This window comes from Pogoniulus pusillus, chromosome 31 (genome assembly GCF_015220805.1).
Source record: "Pogoniulus pusillus isolate bPogPus1 chromosome 31, bPogPus1.pri, whole genome shotgun sequence".
NCBI classification, from domain to species: Eukaryota; Metazoa; Chordata; class Aves; order Piciformes; family Lybiidae; genus Pogoniulus; species Pogoniulus pusillus.
Genome location: NC_087294.1, coordinates 13,048,342 through 13,070,169, shown reverse-complemented (window position 1 = coordinate 13,070,169; position 21,828 = coordinate 13,048,342). Strand labels below are relative to the sequence as shown.

General features: G+C 47.8%; 1 protein-coding gene across 4 annotated transcripts in view; it reads right to left on the bottom strand.

Annotated features, from left to right (window-relative positions):
• BACH2 (BTB domain and CNC homolog 2) overlaps nt 1-21,828 on the bottom strand; it is a 224,216-nt gene that overhangs the window by 136,065 nt on the left and 66,323 nt on the right. Inside the window, exon 1 of one of the 4 annotated variants that reach the window (XM_064169252.1) lies at nt 13,614-13,716. The exons of the other annotated variants lie outside the window; for them this stretch is intronic. The gene's annotated coding sequence lies outside the window, so the exon portion shown is untranslated. Of the gene's footprint in view, nt 1-13,613; nt 13,717-21,828 lie in introns of those variants that run through there. 4 annotated transcript variants of the gene reach the window in all.

Below are 21,828 nucleotides of genomic sequence, written 5' to 3'. Positions count from 1 at the left end.
ATACTGGAATGTGTCCAGAGAAGGGCAGCAAGGCTGGTGAGAGGCCTGGAGCACAGCCCTGAGAGGAGAGGCTGAGGGAGCTGGGGGTGTGCAGCCTGCAGCAGAGGAGGCTCAGGGCACAGCTCATTGCTGTCTGCAGCTCCCTGAAAGGAGGCTGTAGCCAGGTGGGGTTGGTCTCTTCTGCCAGGCAAGCAGCAACAGAACAAGGGGACACAGTCTCAAGTTGTGCCAGGGGAGGTCTAGGCTGGATGTTGTTAGGAAGTTGTTGTCAGAGAGAGTGATTGGCATTGGAATGGGCTGCCCAGGGAGGTGGTGGAGTTGCTGTCCCTGGAGGTGTTCAAGAAAAGCCTGGATGAGGCACTTAGTGCCATGGTCTGGTTGCTTGGCCAGGGCTGGGTGCTAGGTTGGACTGGATGATCTTGGAGGTCTCTTCCAACCTGGGTGATTCTATGATTCTATTTTTAAAACAGGGAAGCAGGAGCAGAGTTTAGCACTGGACCTGGAAGGAACTGGTCCATCCTGCTGAGTGTCTTTGTCTTCAGGACAGCCTGGGAGCCTTCCTAAGCTCCTCTCCTTTATGTGCACCCAGCACAACAAAGCTCTGCTTGCAATGGGCACATGGTGCCACAGCTACCAGAAGGTGACAGCAGCTTTCCAACATGTAAGAGGATGCCCATAATTCCCTCTTTGCCATCATATTTTGTTTTTCATATTTAGCAGAGCTAGTACTGTTTTTACTGAAATTCACACACACACATGTGGTGCTTGGGGGGGGGAACAAAAGCTAAATTGAAAGTTCAGCTTCTTTCAGCTGAATTTGTTAGTAGGTTCATCATCATTTTTTTGACAGAATAATCTTTCTGTGGTGAATTACTTCCACTGGGGAAAAAAACTAAAAAGGAGACCAACAAATTGCTAGATATAATTTGTGCCTTAAATAATAAAGCAATTAATGGCATTTTAGCAGGAACACATTAGTCTCTCCAGAAATAAAAGCCTTATTTCATCCCATCTAAATTGCTTGGTCAGCTTCAAATGAGAGCAATATAAATCTCCTTCCCATACTGCTTCTGTTATCTATGATAAAGGGAAGAGACAGAAGGTAATCTTGTGTTCTGCATTCACTGACACATCATTTTCATGCTACACTACACTGTAATTTATTTCTAATGGGATAAACCTCTTGTAGTCCTCCTGCATTGTTCAGCCACACACATACACACCCCTCAACTGGTATCTGAAGTACCTGAAGGGGGCCTACAAAAAAGCTGGGGAAGGACTTTTCAGGATATCAGGGAGTGACAAGACTGGGGGGGAATGGAGTGAAGCTGGAAGTGGATAGGTTCAGCCTGGACGGGAGGAGGAAGTTGTTGAGCATGAGAGTGGTGAGAGGCTGGAATGGGTTGCCCAGGGAGGTGGTTGAGGCCCTATGCCTGGAGGTGTTTAAGGCCAGGCTGGATGAGGCAGTGGCCAGCCTGATCTAAGGTAGGGTGTCCCTGCCCATGGCAGCAAGGATGGAACTAGATGATGCTTGTGGTCCCTTACAACCCTGGCTGATTCTATGATTCTATGGTACTGGATTGTGAGACTGCTTTTGGCAGGAGGGTGGGACTGGATGATCTCTGGAGGTCCCTTCCCACCTCTAACATTCTGTGACTGTCAGGTGCAAGATCCAGGGGCCACGCTCAGTGGAATTAGGATGCCTGCTGCACGTTTCAGCAGTGCTGCAGCTGTGAAAACAAACAGCTAGGCTGTATAATTAAGGTATGCTTTTATTCCTTCCCATCCATTGCCTCCTGGAAGGAAGGCACTCAAAGAACACAACACTTTTCAGTACTTGTAACTGTGAACTAAACTTTAACTTTTGCATCTAATAAGTTTGATACAGGCTAAAAAGACTCATGGAGCCCAAAGAGATTACAAGGGCATGGAAGGCAACTGAAACTGGGAAGTCCTTACAATCTTTGCCGTAACAGAGGAAAATATCTTTAAAGGCAACAGAGGAAATATCTTTAAAGCTCCTTCTGCTGTCCTGACTGAGAAGGATACAGGAAAAACAGCACATGAAGATCCTGCTGGGGCTTCAAAGTGCCTCGTGTATTATTTTTGTTTACAAACAATTCTATTGACAAGATTTAGGAGAACAAGATGAGGATAACTGTTTATGAAAGCTTTCTTCAAACTGAAAAAGCCTGGAATTTCAGGGCAAACCCAGGACCCAGCTATTCTTGATGCAGCCCTGAACTGGCTAAGTGCAAACAGGAAGTCATCCATGAGATCGCTGCAGAATCACAGAATGCTAAGGGTTGGTAGAGACCTCAAAAGATCATCCAGTCCAATCCCCCTGCCAGTGCAGGACCACCTACAGCAGCTCACACAGAAACCATACAGAATCACTGAATTACTGAGGCTGGAATGGACCTCTGAGATTGTCAAGCCCAGCCTGTGACCTAACACCACCACATCAGCCAAACCATGGCACCAAGTGCCACATCCAATCTTTCCTTGAACACCTCCAGGGATGGCAACTCCACCACCTCCCTGGGCAGTCCATTCCAATGTCTAATGACCCTTTACATGAGGAAGTACTTCCTAACATCCAACCTAAATGTTCCCTGGCACAGCTTCAGGCCATGCCCTCTTGTCTTGTCACAAGTTGCCTGGGAGAAGAGCCTGACCCCCACCTGACTACAACTTCCCTTCAGGTAGATGTAGAGAGTGATATGGTCCCCTCTAAGTCTCCTCTTGTCAAGGCTAAGCAACGCCAGCTCCTTCAGCCTCTCCTCATCGGCCTTCCCTTCCAGTCCCTTCCCAAGTCTTGCTGCTATCTCTGGACCTGCTCCAGCCCCTCAATCTCTCTCTTGCAGCGAGGGCCCAGAGCTGCACACAGTGCTCGAGTTGAGGCTTCCCCAGTGCCAGCACAGGGCAGAGTGACATCGCCAGTGCTGCTGGCCACACTGCTCCTGACACGAGCTAAGATGCCATGTGTTTTTAGAAAACATTCAGGTTTATTTATAGAACACTTTATTGTAAAGATGTGTAACCTTATCACAGAACACTCTACCTGCTAATAAACTGATACAGCTAATAAACAGGACCACCGAGTACCATGACTTAGACAAGACTCTCAGTACTACTACCGCACCTTCCACACCCACCTCTCTACTCCAGCTGATCACCAGGCTCAGAGAGTGTACCTTACAAAGTAAAATATTATCTAATGAGCTGTTGGCTACTTATCTAGCTACTTCTCTGGCCCCATCACATACTTACTTATCTAGCTACTTCCATGGCCCCATCACTCCGGCAGTTTACAACAGGATTAATCTCATCTGATTCAGAAGGTAGAAACTTGCAGCCAAGACAGTCATCTCCCCAGATCTCCTCTACCACTGATGCAAAGTGACAGTCCCTTCTAGGGCACATGTCATACCATTTCAGGTACTCATCTTCAAGAAGGTGAAAGAACCCTTTTGCTGCCCACGGAAGGGACTAAGAGCTCTACTGTGGCCATCTGGACAAATTCCTGCTCTAAGCGGGCTGGGAAGCAGGAGAGCTGGGTCTGGTAGCTTGGCCCAAGGGCATGTGCAGCAGCATTTCAACACCTTTGCCATCTCCAGCTGGACTGGGGTCCTTGGCGTGCCCCAAGCCCCCAGGTAGGATGGTGACAGCAAGTCTGCAGAGAAAGGGCAGAACAAACCCATGGCCAGGCACTGGCAGGGGGGTTGCAGCTGCTTTACAGCGCTGCGCACTGCAGATTCCGAGTGTGCCCTGCTAGCTCTGGTTTACCAACAGTTCACGCTTCAGGAGTTTGACAAAACACCCCAAAGGCTATCTCCTGCTGAACTCCATCCCTGCTGCCATGACCAATTTGCATTAAGACTTTGTTCTAGGGATGTATCTGCAACCATTTATGTGAAGGGCCCGAACGGTTTGATCCAGCCTAGCAAGGCAGGCAGTGCTGCTCGTGCCCATGCTGGGTCATGGGGGAAGAGAAGTGGTCTCAAGAGGACTGGCTACCAATTTAACAGGGTTCCCAGCTGAGATCCTGCAAGTCAGTCTCCCTGTAGAAACTGTCAAGCAGCCTCACCACACACTTCAAGACTTCAAGAGAAGTGTGGCCAGCAGGTCGAGGGAAGTCATCCTCTCCCTCTGCTCCACACTGGTGAGACCCCACCTGGAGTACTGCATCCAGTTCTGGAGCCACTGTTACAAAAGGGATATGGAGGTGCTGGAATGTGTCTAACTTTGAAGAAACAGCTTCTTGTCCAACAGGCTACTTCAACCATGATGCACAAGAAGGTGCTAAGCTGCAGTGATAAAAACAGGGAGAGCAGACAGTGTCAGGTAACTTTTCTATGAAAGCAGCATTTCCTAAAGGAACCAAAGTTATACAGAACAGACAACTGAGCTGCTGTGAACCAAAGTTATAAAGAACAGACAACTGAGCTGCTGTGAACCAAAGTTATACAGAACAGACAACTGAGCTGCTGTGAACCAAAGTTATACAGAACAGACAACTGAGCTGCTGTGAACCAAAGTTATACAGAACAGACAACTGAGCTGCTGTTTGTACCGAATCACAGAACTTTAGAGGTTGGAAGTGACCTCTAGAGATCATCCACTCCAATCCCCCTGCCAAAGCAGGATCACACAGGGTAGTCTGCACAGGAATGCATCCAGGCAGGTTTTGAAAGCCTCCAGAAAAGGAGACTCCACAAAACAAAGAGTGGGGGATGTTATTGCTGCCTCTGTTCTCCACAAAGTGCTCTACAACTCAGTCATCTAAATGTTGGGTTTTTTTTCACTGTAGCAACTGCCATAACCTACAACATCAAATGAAAAAGCCACAAAACTGAATGAAGTCAAGCATGCAAGCACCCATAAATGAGGAAGATAAAGGCTAACAGCCACCTCTGAAGATGATCTGTAGCTACAGTTACCACCACTTAAGGTCACTTTTAAACAAAGCTACAAGTTCTTTACTCATCACACAGTGTGGGAAACACGTGCTGGTGCTTTTCTCCTGTTTCCACCTACTAGTCCCTGCAGATGGCTGTGAAGTCAGAAAAAGCAGTGCACTGTCCACTGTTCCTAATTAAAACACCATAGTCTTGTGGTAGGGCAGGGTCGTGTGATTTGCTTGAGATCAAACAGAAAAGGCATGCTAGCCCAGAGACGACAGACCTGTTGGCTCACGTGTGCAATGCAGCACTCCACAGCCAGGGCCAGAAGGCAGTCACTGGGAAGCTCTGATTCCTTTCACTATCCCAACCTTAAATAGAGTAGATTTGCAAAAGGGGAAACACCATGGAAGCCCCCCCTCACATCGAGTGAATTAAGAGTAACTTTTTCCCCCCTAATGCCTTCTTGCACCCACAGATGTTGCTCTGGAAGCCAAGAGGGCTCTGCAGTCTTTGTCAATCTTTGGTAGCTCTCTGCAGTTTTTCTTCTCGTTGAGTGCCAGCAAGCATTCACACTCCAAGGTCTGACCACTTGCAGGTCCCTCCAGCTGCTCCAGAGCCCATCTGCTTGGACAAGCTTGCTGCTACACTCTGCACACCACCCAAGTGTTTTCATCACCTACCCTGGAGAACCTGGGGGACACGCTGGTGACAAAGTGACAGATCTTTGCGTTCATGACAAATTCGCCCCATCTGGTACCTACTATTTCCCCCAGGTATTTACTTCTGGAGGCACGAGGCGTCTGTGCCTTTGGTGACTTTCCAATACTCACATCCACATGTTCAAATGGAAATAACATCTGAGTGGAAGACTTGTAGTTTGGTCTTTACATTTGTATTTTCAATGACTAATTTTGTTTAAGTTGGTAAACGCAGCTGTTGCCTTGCCAGTTGGTGACATTTCCTTTTGGACTTCCCCACTGGTTGGTGTGTTTCTGCCAAGACATGTAAATTGACTCATTCCTTGTATTCCTTTGCCTTTTTTACACAATGCTTCAGTTAGGATTTGCCAAAGGTCTCCTGAGATTTGTTTTCCCAAGGAGTGATTAGCCCTGCAATGCCAGGCACTCTTGGCTTACATGGTTTCTGAATTGTCACTTAAGCATCCCATGCTCAGGGTGCTGGAACTAACTGTGGTAACACTTGACAATACCAGAATCACAGAATCAGTCAGGGTCGGAAGGGACCACAAGGATCATCTAGTTCCAACCCCCTGCCATGGGCAGGGACACCCTACCCTAGACCAGGCTGGACAGAGTCCCATCCAGCCTGGCCTTAAACACCTTCAGCCATGGGGCCTCAACCACCTCCCTGGGCAACCCATTCCAGCCTCTCACCACTCTCATGCTCAACAACTTCCTCCTCAAGCCCAGTCTGAACTTACCCACCTCCAGCTTTGCTCCATTCTTCCTAGCCCTGTCACTCCCTGATAGCCTAAAAGGTCCCTCCCCAGATTTTTCTGTAGGCCCCCTTCAGATACTGGAAGGCCACAAGAAGGTCATCTCACAGCCTCCTCTTCTTCACACTGAACAGCCCCAACTCTTTCAGTTTGTCCTCACAGCAGAGCTGCTGCAGTCCTCTGAGCATCCTTGTGGCCCTTCTCTGGACATGCTCCAGCATCTCCACATCCCTCTTGTCATAGCAGCTTCAGAACTGGATGCAGTACTCCAGGTGGGGTCTCACCAGAGCAGAGGAGGAGAATCACCTCCCTCGACCTGCTGGCCATACTTCTGCTGCTGCAGCCCAGGCTCTGCTTGGCTTTCTGGGCTGCAAGTGCACACTGCTGGCTCATGTTGAGCTTCTCATCCACCAGCACCCCAAACTCCCTCTCCTCAGGGCTGCTATCCAGTCACTCACTGCCTAACCTGTATTTGTGCTTGGCATTGCCTTGATCCAGCTGCAAGACCTTGCACTTGGTCTTGTTGAACCTCATGAGGTTGGCTTGTGCCCACTTCTCCAGCCTGTCCATGTCCCTCTGGATGGAATCCTTTCCCTCTAGCCTGTCTGCTGCACCACACAGCTTGGTGTCATCAGCAAACTTGCTGAGGGTGTACTCAATATGGTATCAAGCTGTACTTTTTCTCGTGGTGATTTGGTCGTGTCAACAAGTCAAGAGCAACCTCTAAAGAGGCGATGGAATGCATGCCCTTTTGTACACCAGCATTATCCAAGATGAACCATTCACTCAGCTGCCCACTTGCTTCAATGGTTCAAGCTCGTTGAGACTGAGCAATTATTATAAATGCACACTTGAAAGAGAAGATTAATCTCCTGAGAAAGGTAATAAAAATGCCCTCCCTCAGAACCACAAAACCTCCAACTATATCAGATTGGAAAGCAACCTGCCTCAAGCTAAAGAGCAGGAGAGGCTGTCCAAGATTGTGGCCATTCCTTTACCTCCTGAACTGAAATGGCTGAGCTGAAGCCAGAAGAAAAAAAAAAGGAATCTGTTGTTTCTTTTTTAATTCATTTTCCATGGGCTGTACCAGTGAAAGGAACAGAGCTTCCCTTCAACTGCTGCAGTCGCTTAGATTCTGCTACTTCTTGAGGAACTCAACAACAACTCATTCAATAATTTTTCTGCAGTAGCCCCTATCAGTAGCTTTTTGGGTTTAGTGACTGGATGGTTTCTGCCTTTGTTCTGCAGCTCAGCATTTTCAGTACCTTTGGTAAACTCATAGTGCTCCTGCTGCCATCAGGTCCTTCTTGCCATGTTACTAAACCATTTTCACTTGTTAACCTCAGGCTGGGAGGTGGCACCTTACCAGTTGAGCTGATGCAAACAACAGCAAAGGGAAAGTTTTTCACAGGATCACAGGATGTTAGGGGTTGGAAGAGACCTCCATAGATTACAGAGTCACAGAATTAACCAGGTTGGAAAAGACCTCTGAGATTGTCAAGTCCAGCCTATCACCTAACATCTTCTAATTAACTAAACCATGGCACTAAGTGCCTCATCCTGTCTCCTTTGAAACACCTCCAGGGATGGTGACTCCACCACCTCTCTGGGCAGCCCATTCCAATGCCCATCACTCTTGCTGTGAAGGACTTCTTCCTAACATTCAGTGCAAACCTGCCCTGGCACATCTTGAGAGTGTGTCCTCTTGTTCTGTGAAGGACTTCCTCCTAACATCCAGCCTAAACCTGCCCTGGCAGAGCTTGAGATTGTGTCCACTTGTTCTGTCACTGCTTGTCTGACAGAAGTGACCGACTCCCAGAATCATCGAGTCCAACCCCCCTGTCAGAGCAGGACCATAGAATCTAGCTCAAGTCACACTGGAAAGCATCCAAACAGGGCTTGAAAGCCTCTAGAGAAGGAGACTCCACAAGCTCTCTGGGCAGCCTGTGCCAGTGCTCCGTGACCTTTACAGTATAGAAGTTCTTGCTCGTGTTGAGGTGGAACTTGCTGTGCTGTAGTTTATACCCCTTACCCCTATCCATTATCCCTTGTCCTTTTCCAGGAATTAGGTCAGCTTCTTGAGCAAGGCTTTATTTCTCTTGTTCTGACACTGACTAACCTGCTGCTTTTTGCCGGCTGCATTCAAATGCCAGGTGTTGGCTCTGGTATTTCCATCCTTGGAAAGCTCACTGTTCGAGCTTGCTTAGCTGGAAATTAGCTACATTTTTAGCACCTTATGCTTGTTCACCTGCTAGTGAAAACAAAAGAAGCACCTCCCTTACTGTTTCTCCTGCAGAGGCTTTTCCTTTTTTTCTTTTTGGTCCTGTCACAAAAAATAACCATCACTTCTACTGCATGTGGGTATCTGCTGAAGCTGTGCACTGTGTTTTGCTCCAGTACATTCAGACCACAGCAATTCCACCAGCTGCTCTGGGGACACCTTTTACACTATGCCCACGCATCACTGAGAGCCTCGATAGCAGGGAGGTTGAGCCAGGCCCTGCGCTACTGGGTTGGAGACAGAAGATGATGCTTGGCCATCGATCCCTCCATTCTGTCACCATCTCTCACTCCAAGAAAGAAGTCTCCCCGTTAGTAAGCAGATGTCAGGCTGAAGAATTCAGTCCAAATCTGCTGACAGCTCTTATCTCATCATAGTATTTGTCTGTTGGTAACACTGCATAATTGTCATTTCGTGTCCTGTGTTTGAAATCTAGTTCAGAGCAATCGACCACTAATTGGTTCCCAGTCTATAAGCTATTTTTCTCTCTTGGAAGTAATAATTAATGCTACACCCTCAGAGTTATAATCATTTTGCTTCATGAATATATTACAGCCTTGTTTTCATTCCTAGATTGAACTTCATCCATTTCTGGGCACAGATATTTTGCTTACTCAAAAGATTTTACTTTGTGTATTCATCCACCTCTTTCACCTGCACATCTTTTAAGGCTGCAACCTTTATTCTGGTGCTCCAGAAACCTACATTCAGTGGTTGGTTGTTTTTTTTTCCCCAAACTTTCCCAGAGGAACTTCTCAGAGGCTTGCCTGCCTGACAGTTTTCACCAAAGCAGGTCACATCCTTTCACCTAAGACAGAATCTGTAGTGTAGCTGGCATATGCTTTGCTGTAACAGCTTCCTCTCTGTCTTCCTCTAATTTGCCTCTTTTCCAAGGGCAGATTTTCCCTTGGAGCAGTACACAAACCACAGAGTGTTGCATTACTGCTTTTTGCCTCAGCCATAGTGTTTGGCTAGGTCGGTTTGAGTCATGAGACTCTACAACCTCAGTCTATGCAACTTCAGTTTCAACCTTGGTTTAGGTCGTTGGGTTAGGTGGTACACATGCACCACCAACCACTGAGAGAACACAGTAGTTTTCCTGTCACCTATGTTCTGCTTGATAAGGATGCTGCAAGATGAAAAGATTGCAGAGTACTCACACTTTACAGTAATAGCAGCCATTTCAATACCTGGCTTAAAAAAGAAACCACGTCTTCTATCTCAGAAGCAGCTGTGTTCTGTCTCCAGAGCTGCTGTGAACTGTTCATATGTTCCTCAGCATGACATTTTGCTTTGTCTCCCTCCCTCATCCCCAGCACGCTAATACGTCTGGTAGTTATCACCACTCAAATCTTATGCAGGTTCACATTAGGACTCCCTAGATCCAGTGAAACATAGAAAGTGAACACCTACCAGAGCTGGAGGAAATAAAATAATCCGAAAAACACTTTTTTTTTGGCTGCTGAGCTAGTTCATACTCATCTGTACTTATGCTGCTGCTTGGTTCAGCAGATGGAGGATGAAAAGGAAGGTGCCTTTTGCCAATGATTTCTACTACCTCACGTGAGAGAAGTTATCTATACTCGGGCCCCAATGACAAGTCATTCTGGACCTTACAGTGGGTCAACTGTAAGGGAAGAGCAGACTTTGCACTTGGAGAGTCAAGCCACAGACCTGGAATATTAGCATTCAAAAGTCAGGATGCAGGAGAGAGTCCAAATGGGCCAGAAGGATTGAAAAGAACAGTAGATCATCACAGCAAAAAGCCCAGTCCTGTAGGAAGACGGGCTCCACAGAGTGATTGGCATTGGAATGGGCTGCCTGGGGAGGTGGTGGAGTCACCATCCCTGAAGGTGTTTAAGAGGAGGCTGGATGAGGCACTTGGTGCCATGGCTTAGTTAATCAGAAGGTGTTAGGTGATAGGTTGGACTTGATGATCCCAGAGGTTGCCAGGGTTTGGACAGAACTGAATAGTCTGAGAAAATAAGGAGAGCAAGCAGGATTGAGTAACTGAACTGCTAAGGAGGCACAGCTGCAGATGGGTGGCCTTGGAAGGTCAGCAGAGAAGCTGAGGGAGCTCTGAGCTGTGCAAGCAGACACACTGCTCAGCCCTGGGAACAGGCAGCACTATGGCTAAGTTCCTGCAAAGGGGTAGCTGGTCAGGTCTGCATCTGTGTGTGTGGACAGCCCATCTCTGCTTTGTAAGCCTATCAAAAGTACAGGCCCCTCTACCAAATACCACTCTAGAGGTTCACGCTGAGTTTCAATAAACAGGTTGACCATTATGCATCACACTGGTGCAAGCCTGGGGTCTGTCCCTCTCCTGTGCAGCCTAGAAGAGAGGCCAAGTCGACAAGAGGTTAATTCTGTGATTCTGTGACACAGCTGGTACCTCTCTGAACAACCCACCAAGTCTCCATGAGAGGCCTTCCAAGGTACTTTTTCTCTAGTGAAAAGAAAAAGTGTCTGAGTAAATAGAGATGTCACAAAAATCTGTAGCTGTTACGTCTCAGATGAAGGAAAGAGGAAGCTGAAGGAAGACTGAAATAACCACTTCAGACCTTCAAAAGAGCAGCTAGCTTCTGCTGCCCCACATAACACCACCACTGCTTCACTTGCTTGGATTATGAATTTTAAGTCATAGCTACCTCTCCTTGCTTGGTCTCACAACGGCTTAGACAGCACATCTCTACGTGACCGTGCTGCACTTCCACTTCTACCTCTTGAAAATTAACTCTCTCTGATGGAGCACGTTTCAGTATGCTCTGTAGTTCCAGATAAGACGGGCTGCCACTGCAGTGCTCCATCAAGATCAGGATTGCTGCCAGCTTTTGATTTTATTGATTGTGAAAAGCAGTATGTGCAGACAGAGACAGGCAAGAATTGAAGCGTCAGCTCAAACAGGAGTGCCCCCCAATCCCTCTTCCCAAAATCAAACACTGAAGGTAGCTGGGTACACAGAGGCATCTTCTTGGTTTAACTCCTCCACTTCTGTGGTTCTTTTGCCTTTCGTTTTAGTGCCTGCTTAGCACAGAGGAGAATCACTTGGGGGATGAACACCAAGGGAAGACTTCCTCGCAGAGCACTTCTGTTTCATTGTTCATTAGCGGGTGGGCGACAGCCATACATACTGACGTGGGTGAGCACATGGGGGTTTCGTGGAAGACAGAGCACCAACGTTCATTCCCAGGAGGTTCAGTCTCACTTACACGACGCCCACATTCACACTGCAATCACAACTGCATCAGCTACAATCTCCTTGGAGCCTCTGCTCACAGAATGCTGGTTAAAGATATCTTAAATCCTGAACGAGTCTCTCTCAGACCCCACCTGGAGTACTGTGTACAGTTCTGGAGCCCCCAACACAAAAGGGACATGAAACTGTTGGAGCCAGGCCAGAGGAGGCCACGAAGATGCTCAGAGGGCTGCAGCAGCTCTGCTATGAGGACAGGCTATGAGAGTTGGGGCTCTGCAGTCTGGAGAAGAGAAGGATTCAAGGAGACCTTATAGTGGCCTTCCAGTATCTGAAGGGGCCTACAAGAAGGCTGGGGAGGGACTATTTACAAGGTCCTGTAATGACAGGACGAGGGTTAATGGGTTTAAACTGGCAGAGAGGAGATTTAGACTAGACATTAGGAGGAAGTTCTTTACAGTGAGGGTGGTGAGACACTGGAACGGGTTGCCCAGGGAGGTTGTGGGTGCCTCCTCCCTGGAGGTGTTTAAGGCCAGGTTGGATGAGGCCTTGAGCAACCTGCTCTAGAGGGAGGTGTCCCTGCCCATGGCAGGGGGTTGGAACTGGATGATCCTTGAGGTCCCTTCCAACCTAGACCATTTCTATGATTCTGTGATTATACCAAGTACTCTGATGGCAGACTCCAACTAGGGATCTGGAGAGCTGTACCAACAGCTTCATCATAGAATCATAGAATCAACCAGGTTGGAAGAGACCTCCAAGATCATCCAGGCCAACCTATCCCCCAGCCCTATCCAGTCAACTAGACCATGGCACTAAGTGCCTCATCCAGGCTTTTCTTCAACACCTCCAGCGACGGTGCCTCCACCACCTCCCTGGGCAGCCCATTCCAATGCCAATCACTCTCTCTGTGAAGAACTTCCTCCTGACATCCAGCCTAGACTTCCCCCAGCACAACTTGAGATTGTGTCCCCTTGTTCTATTGCTGGTTGCCTGGGAGAAGAGGCCAACCCCCACCTGGCTACAACCTCCCCTCAGGTAGTTGTAGACAACAATGAGTTCCCCCCTGAGCCTCCTCTTCTCTAGGCTAAACAACGTCATCTGCTAGAAAGTACTTTTCATTACATGCTTTTAAATATCTATTGCCTGATAATTTATTCCACACCCAAATCATAAACCAACAGCACTAAAGAAAAGAAGTGAGACAGGAGCTTTTGATGTTTGCTGCTTGCTTACAGGGCCCAAACCCAGCAGACAGCATCGCTGCATTAACAAATGTCACATCAAGCTTTCCAAGAGTTTCAACATTTCCCATTCCATGAAATAAAAGCGAGGGGTGGAGAAAGGAGGAAACCATATTTCTGCTCCACTTACTTGATGAACGCAAGAAACTGCATGGAAGAAATCATCTGACACAATCACTCTGAGTCTTGCTGAAACACACAAACAAAGCCAGATCAACCCAGGTAACCAGAATTTGCCTCCACGGGTTCAAAAACCAAAGTTTCTGGATACCTTGGCTGAATGCTTCTAGGTAATGAGCACCTGCATGTGAGTACCCTCACCAGTGAACAGCAGCTTTCAGAATTCAGAGCCCATCTACACTGCATCAGACTTTCAACAGATTAACTCCATATGACAACTTAGCTACAAGTCTCAGCCTGGAAGCACTTCCCTCCCCTCTCCCCTGCCCCCTCCCCCCCCCACCTAAATCACAGGCAGAAATGCTCTGAAGGGAGATTAGGGAGACAGTTTTGCAGAGCACAAAGGACTGACCTAAATGTGTTCCTGTTTAAGTAGGTGGAGGTTCTCAACGTTCGGTCCAGCCCTTTGTGTTCTTCAAGATCCGTGTAAGCTTTTAAAGCCACCCATTTCATTTAGTGCAGGTTTTACCTTCTCTGGAGATGTTTTCTCCTCTCTGCCTCTTTTGCTGTAAATGTACTGACAGATTGCACGTTCTGCTGAATCTAGAGAAATGAAAGGGTTTGTACTTCACCTGCTAGCTCTGAAACAGCAACAGCTGCGCGCGATGCACTGCCTTGTGCCAGCGTACAGGAGGGATGGCTGCCTCCAACAACATGCCCTGTAAGCTTTTACACTAGGCAAGGAGAGCCCAAAATATAGGCCAGCTGCATTTCTCGTTTTCATGCACACAACACTGTTAGATCAATGGGATTTGCATGGATTAGCAAAGGACAAAATTAGCCTGTTTTAGTAACGGCAGAATGACATTAAGATTATAACCCATCTCACACTCCCAAGACTAATTACTTCCCAACTTAATGTATCAAAAGGCTTACTCTGCCTAACAGAGTCATGTCAAAAGAAAATAAAACACTTCTTTCCTTTTTCTTTGCTGTTCTTTTCTCTTAGACATGATACATTTTAAAACTGAGAGAATCAACTACTTGTTTTTCTTTAAAGAGTGCAAAAAGAGCACAGGCTGCTGTGCTGCTTGATTAGGAACACCAGACTGGGAGGCTGCTGACAGCTCGCTGAGCGCTGAGCTCTGACATCACAGCTGCCATGATGTAATTCCTTCTGGAAGATGGAGCTCTCTTATACATCAGTGAGGTTGCTCTTCCTCCCGCCCCGTAGTTACTCATGAGATTCTACATGTGAATGATGGCACTTGGATGGGAGCACTTGGATAAAAAGCCACCAAGGTTTTGAAATGATAACCAGAAAATACACTGTGCTATTTGTTCTGTTAACCATTACAGAAGCCTACGTTTTTAGGGTTTGTTAGCTTCTGCCAGCCTGACTTCCCCAGAATGAAGTAACTGGTGTCTCCAAATCATCAGAAAATAGTTTTGCTGTCCCCTCACCAATGCTCTATGTCCCCCACTGAGTTACATTAAAAAAACAGCTGATCTGAGAACAACTCACATGTTGGTTTTCAGAAGTCTCAAATGTAAAATAGGCTGAAGGATAGCTAGGATGATGCAGAGAAACATGCTTTGACCATTCTATGATTCTATGACCAGTGCCAACTGCTGCTCTGGATGCTGGTCCTGGTGCATGGCTGCTACAAGTCACAGAATCAGAATTAAACAGGTTGGAAAAGACCTCTGAGATCAACGAGTCTGACCTATCACCTAACCCTTCTAATTAACTAAACCATGGCACTAAGTGCCTTGTCTAACCTCCTTTTAAACACCTCCAAGGATGGTGACTCCACCATCTCCCTGGGCAGCCCATTCCAATGCCTGACCACTCATAGCCAGTCTAAATCTACCCAGTCACAGTTTGAGGCCATTCCCTTTTGTTCTATCACTGTGAGAAGAGACCTGTACCTGTTCTATACCTGTGAGAAGAGATGAGCAACAGCCTCTCCACAACCTCCTTTCAGGTAGCTGTAGACAGCCATGAAGTCTACCTTCAGCTTTTTCAAACTAACCATGCCCAGCTCCTTCAGTCACTCCTCATCAGATTTATTCTCCAGGCCCTACCCCAGCTTCCTTGCCCTCCTCTGCAATCGCTCCAGCACCTCGCCTCAGCTTTGTTCCAAGCTGCTCCCATCCACAGCTCCCTGAAGCCTCAGCAAATGCAGGGCTGGTTTACAGCCTCTGTCCAAGGGACCACACCTCAGCAAGCTGCAGGCATGCACTACAGCTGCAGCACTCCGGGACTCCTCGGAGCGAAATGCATAAAATGCTAATGTACTAAGAGACTCCTACAATATTTTTCCACAGCATCTCTGGTACATGGAAGTATTTTACAAGCAAGTCAGCCTTCTGTGACACCAGAGACTTTTATTTTCTCTTCTAAAGTTTAAACTTCACAGAAAAGTGGGTGTTGATGGGATCTGCCAGCAGCACAAACAGAACGTACGGATCCAGACTACAAATGAAACAATCTCTGCAAGGGGGAAATTAAGGCAAAACAACAGCAAAAAAAGGAAAGTAATCCATAATGTGCAGCAGCTTAGAAAGTATTGAATGAGGAAGCAGAACACAGATTCCAAAGCGCATTTGGGCATGTCCTTCTTCAGGCCGTGTGTCAAAACCACTTCTTCTCCCCTTTTTCCCCTGACAGACGGTCTGACTGGGCTTGCAGCCACACCACCAACCTGTGATCCTGGCAAAACCCACAGGGTAAATAAGGTTGGGCACAAAGTGCAACTGGATGGGAGGTATGAGAGTGCTGAAGGATGAGACGCTGGCGGTTGAGCACAAACCTCTCTGAAACAATGCTGCGGCGTGATGCCAAGAGTGCTGTGGAGGTAAATGCTACACAGCCAGGGCTGTATCCATCTCCAGTTGTGTATTTAAGAGCTAAATACTTCGAATTTCCTGGGCAGTGCCCAATTCTGTTCATTTTTTTCTTCAAGCTACTAAAAAAACCCAAACCAAAACCCTAAGGCGACAAACCCTCCATTATCCAGCTAACACGTAGCGAATCTTGTGTTCTGCTGGGATGCACACATGGCATGAAGAGGCAAGAAAGGGCTACCATGCTCTTTTCAAAGGCAGGGCATACTTCACGAGCACCAAACCACCTATGTGAGTGCTTTGTAAGAGCAGGCAATTCCCTCACAGCTGAAAAACACTGAAGAGGTGCCGGGTGACATTATTTGGGCATTTTCTTCTCTTCTAGCAGGACCATTTGCATGAGATCAATATCCAAATAATCAATAACCAAAGCCAGCCGCAGCCAGCCACAAATCTCTCTGCTTCTCCAAGTTTAAATGTCAAATTACCGATGCCGCTTGCATCCCGGTTTACTTTTAACTTCAGATGAAAGCTAACAGAGCTAGCAAGACAATGCTTTCCCCCTCTGCCTCCCCCCCTCCTTGCTGCTCTGAAATCATCTGTCTCCAAGCCAGAAGTCTAAATGGAGTGTAGGGCGAGTTCAAAACTGAGAAGGTTGATGAGAGTCTACTGCCAATTCCGCTCTGCAGTCACAGCTTGCTCCCACAGCTCCATTAGCTGCCTGCAATCAAGGGCAGCCGACTCAGTCCTGCTTGCTGTCCAGGTTTAATAGGTTCAGCTAGTTAATGAGCAACGGCTAGATTGCATTCCAAGGCTTCACATCATTCACAGAGCAATTAAGTGTACACTTCTTGGTCCTCTCCAGGAGCCCAAGAGGAGTGCCTCATTCTACTGAGAGGATAAATGCAAGCTGCAATTTTCAAAACTGAATAGCCTGGCACAGTGGGAAACTGCCAGAGTGTTCACCTTCCCTGAGTACCACACCACGCATCCCTGCTTTTCCAAGAGCCTCTGAAGGGCTCCCCTTACCTGCACAACCTTGGATTAGAGACTGCTCCTGCCAGATGAAACCCAGAGAGCAGTATGTCACCGGGGGAAAGATCTCAGTGAGCTACCGAAAAAGCAGGCTAGGGCTAGGGAGTTGTCTCGTTAACAAAACAAAAGACTGTTAATTCGAAAACCACTGCAAAGACAGGAGGACTTTGGGTATGTATGCGTTTTACATCTTCCCAGTGCCGGACCATCAAGGCACCTCACAGACAACACAATCCCCACATTTACAGAGCTCGGAAGCAAAGTGGCTTCAACCCTGGGGCATCCCTCGCAAAATCAGGACTGTATGCCCAGAGGATGAGGCTGCCTCCAAGGGCAAAGACCTGGTTTTGCTCTCCACAAAAGGGCTGAAGAGACATGCTGCTTCTGACTTACACCAAATGGTTAGAGCTAGGAGTGCAAAGCTACTAAGTAGATCACAGCCAGATCTAGAGAACAATGAAAGAGAGATGCTGGTCATATGCTCTTCTCCCTGCATCCAACATACAGTGCTCACATATGAGACTGAAAAAGCTTTGCTGGCTCGCATATGAGACTGAAAAAGGTTTACTAGTTTGTAGCACCATTAATGAAAAGGAAAGAACAACAACAAAAAATCCCCAAGCACGCCACATCCCAGATCGAGGCAGGTTCTCCTCCCCCTCTACTCTGCCCTGGTGAGGCCTCACCTGGAATACTGTGTTCAGTATTGGGCTCCCCAGTTCAGGAGGGACAGGAAAGAGTCCAAGGGAGGGCTATAAAGATGATGAAGGGGCTGGAGCGCTGCCCTGTGAGGAGAGGCTGAGCAACCTGGGGCTGTTAGGTCTGGTGAAGAGAAGACTGAGGGGATCTAATCAATGTATCTAAGTATCTGAGGGCTGGAGGTCAAGAGGGAGGCGACAAACTCTGCTCAGTCATGCCCTGTGACAGGACAAGGGGCAATGGATGAAAACTACAGCATAGGAAGTTCTACCTCAACATGAATAAGAACTTCTTTACTATAAGGGTCACAGAGCACTGGATACTGTGAATACTGTGAAAAGGCTGCCCGGAAAGGCTGTGGAGTCTCCTTCTCCAGATACTTTCCAGCTCTGTCTAGATGTGTTCCTGTGCCACCTGCAATAGATTCTATGGTCCTGCCCTGGCAGGGGAGTTGGACTCAATGATCTGTGGAGGTCCTCTCCAGTCCCTAGCATCCTGTGATCCCTTCACAATCTATTTCTGTAAACCAGTATCACATAAAACTACCCTGGTCCAAGGGATCTTTTGAATGTTTAAGAACCACATTACTCAATCCCTAAATCCACATGGATTTAGTTTCCCTGAGTGAAGACACACAGCAGTATGCACTGTCTAAACTGAAGATGAGTTTAAGGGAAGAAAAAATCATCCTAACCCTTCACTCACTTACCAAAAAACCTGATCACTGAACTTTAAATAGACTTACACTACATCCCAGGCTGGTTGTTTTACTTCAAATGCAAAACCTTGGTGTGGACAGGAAGCACAGCTGAGGGGCTATGTAAGCTTTCTTTCTTCTATTATTCTCCATTCCCTTCACGTATGCCAGCCCAAACTATAAACCCCTTGTGGGAGCAACGCGTAAGGCACGCTTCCACATTCCAGAAGATCTGCTTCCATGTGCTGCATACAAGCCAGGCGACCACCCAGGAAAAGTTGGGCAAACATGGCTTGGCCCACCAGGGCTGCAAGTGCACGCCAGCAGCCTTCCTCCATCAGTGCTTTGCCCTGTACTTGCCATGACAGGCAACCACCAAGCGCAATGAGCGGCTTAGCCTGCGACAGGATAACCTCTGTGCCTGCTCGGAAACCATACTAGCGAGCAGCTCTGCTTTTTCTCCTCTTGGAAAGCTGTGCCACGTTCGGGTGCACTGCTGAAATGGTTTACATGCATCGCCCACCATAAAAAGAAAAATCAGGTACTACAGGAGCCTGTAGTAGCAGCAGCTCTTTGCTTTGCAAACTGTTCCATTCCCTCTCCCTGTGCCCTCTATCGTAATACACTGGCCCCAGTTTTACTGGGGAAAGGAGAGCAAAGGTGGATCAGCTGTACCACAGAATCAGAATCATAGAATCAGTCAGGGTTGGAAGGGACCACAAGGATCATCCTGTTCCAACCCCCCTGCCATGGGCAGGGACACCCTACTCTAGATCAGACTAGCCAGAGCCTCATCCAGCCTGGCCTTAAACACCTTCAGCCATGGGGCCTCAACCACCTCCCTGGGAAACCCATTCCAGCCTCTCACCACTCTCATGCTCAACAACTTCCTTCTTACATCCAGTCTGAATCTCTCCACCTCCAGCTTTACTCCATTCCCCCTAGTCCTAGCACTACCTGATAGCCTAAAAAGTCCCTCCACAGATTTTTTGTAGGCTCCCTTCAGATCCTGCAAGGCCACAAGAAGGTCACCTCACAGCCTCCTCTTCTCCAGACTGAACAGCCCCAACTCTTTCAGTCTGTCCTCATAGCAGAGCTGCTCCAGCCCTCTGAGCACTCTTGTGGCCCTTCTCTGGACACGCTCCAGCATCTCCACATCCCCCTTGTCATAGCGGCTCCAGGACTGGATGCAGTACTCCAGGTGAGGTCTCACCCGAGTAGAGTAGAGGGGCAGAATCACCTCCCTCGCCCTGCTGGCCACACTTCTCCTGATGCAGCCCAGGCTCTGGTTGGCTTTCTGGGCTGCAAGTGCACACTGCTGGCTCATGCTGAGCTTCTCCTCCACCAGCACTCCCAAGTCCCTCTCCTCAGGGCTGCTCTCCAGCCACTCACTGCCTAACCTGTATTTGTGCTTGGGATTGCCTTGACCCAGCTGCAGGACACTGCACTTGGTCTTGTTGAACCTCATGAGGTTGGCTTATGCCCCTGCAGTCTTAGGAAAGGATATGATCAGCTATTTTCTTTCCTTAGAGCCCAACACTATTACTTACTTTTCACATGTTGATCACAGAAAGATTTGTTAACTGTTCCAGAGCCACTAAAAAGGAATCAGTCCTTCGGAAGCCGAGCTGGTTGAGAAACTTTGCAACAGAAGTAGGCATGACTAGCATTTAACAAAGCAGAAGGCATTTGTTTTTACTTAACTGCGTAAAAGGCAGCAAAACTCAGCCAAGTATTTATTTATCAGCCTGGAGTGCCTGCAGCAAGAGGAGGGTGAGATGTCTGTAAAGTTTCTATAATCCCAAACTAGGAGTGGAGGGAAGTGAACTTTGGTAAGGTGGCATGGAACGCATGAGCTATGTGAGGCAGAAATATGGATTTACAAAAGGGATGTTCTGGAGCACAGGTGGATGGAACCCCCCCAAAAAAAAAGATCTTTAGAGATCTCCCAAGACAGTATCTAATTGACACCTGTTGGCCAATACTCTCTGCTAGTTTAAGACTGTCAACAGCACCATAGGGGTAACAAAGCATTAGGGACAATTTTGCTTTGCATGAACTGTGCATTAGTTTCAGCAGTGAGGAATGCTGACTGTACCCTGGGTGCCCCTCTGACCTCTTCAGCAGGAATGCCAATTCAATTTACAAAAGCAACAAGTATTAATCTAGCCTGGACCCAAACCTACAATCAGCAGTGTTACTACCAGATGATCACAGAATGTTAGGGGCTGGTAAGAACCTCAAAAGGTCATCCAGTCCAATCCCGCAGCATCACCTACAGCAGATCACACAGGAATGCATCCAGGCAGGATTTGAGTATCTCCAGAGAGGGAGACTCCACAACTCCCCTGGGCAGCATCTTCCACTGTTGTCACCCTCACAGGGAAAAAAAATCTTCCTCATGTTTCCATGGAATCTCCTTTGCCTCAAATTCCACCCAGTGGCCCTTGTCCTGTCATTGGGCATCACCCAGCAGAGTCTGGCTCCAGCCTCTTGCCACTCACCCTGCACACCTGTATAACCATCCATGAGGTCACACTTCAGGCTCCTCCTATCCCAGCAGCACAGCCCCAGCTCCCTCAGGCTCTCCTCCTAAGGAAGATCTTCCAATCCCTTCACTATTTTTGTGGCTCCATACTGGAATCTCTCAAGCAATTCCCTGATGTCCTTCTTGAACTGAGTGGCCCAGAACTGGACACAGCATTCCAGATGCAGCCTCATCAGGGCAGAGTGGAGGGGGAGGAGAACCTCTCTCAACCTACTAAACACAGCCCTTCTAATCCACCCTAGAATGGCCTTGGCCTTCTTGGCCACCAGAGCACATTGCTGGCTCATGGTCAACCTCCCATCCTCTAGGACCCCCAGGTCCTTTTCCCCTTCACTGCTCTTCAGTGAATCTCAATGAAGGACCTTCCACACCCTTCAGCACTTCTGTGGCTCTGTGCTGGACTCTTTCACACAGTTCCCTTTTTGAACTGTGGGGCCCAGAACTGGACTCAATATTCCAGATGCAGCCTCACCAAGACATCAACCTCAGGTAATGCTAATAATTGGCTTCACTAGCTGTGAGCTTATTTGGCTCTCAGTTGCTACCTTCAGATTGTGCAAGGGGACACATTAGAGGGGCGGGCAACAAGACCTCAACTTTGGATCAGTATCAACTCTGACAAACAAGATTGACTCAGATCACGGCAAGGCAAAAACAAGAGGAGGTCTTCCAATAATTAGAAGGGTTAGGTGATAGGCTGGACTCGATGATCTCAAAGGTCTTTTCCAACCTGGTTAATTCTGTGATTCAGTGATAGGGATGGTAGTACCTGGGGATGCTGCAGAGGCTCATAAAAAC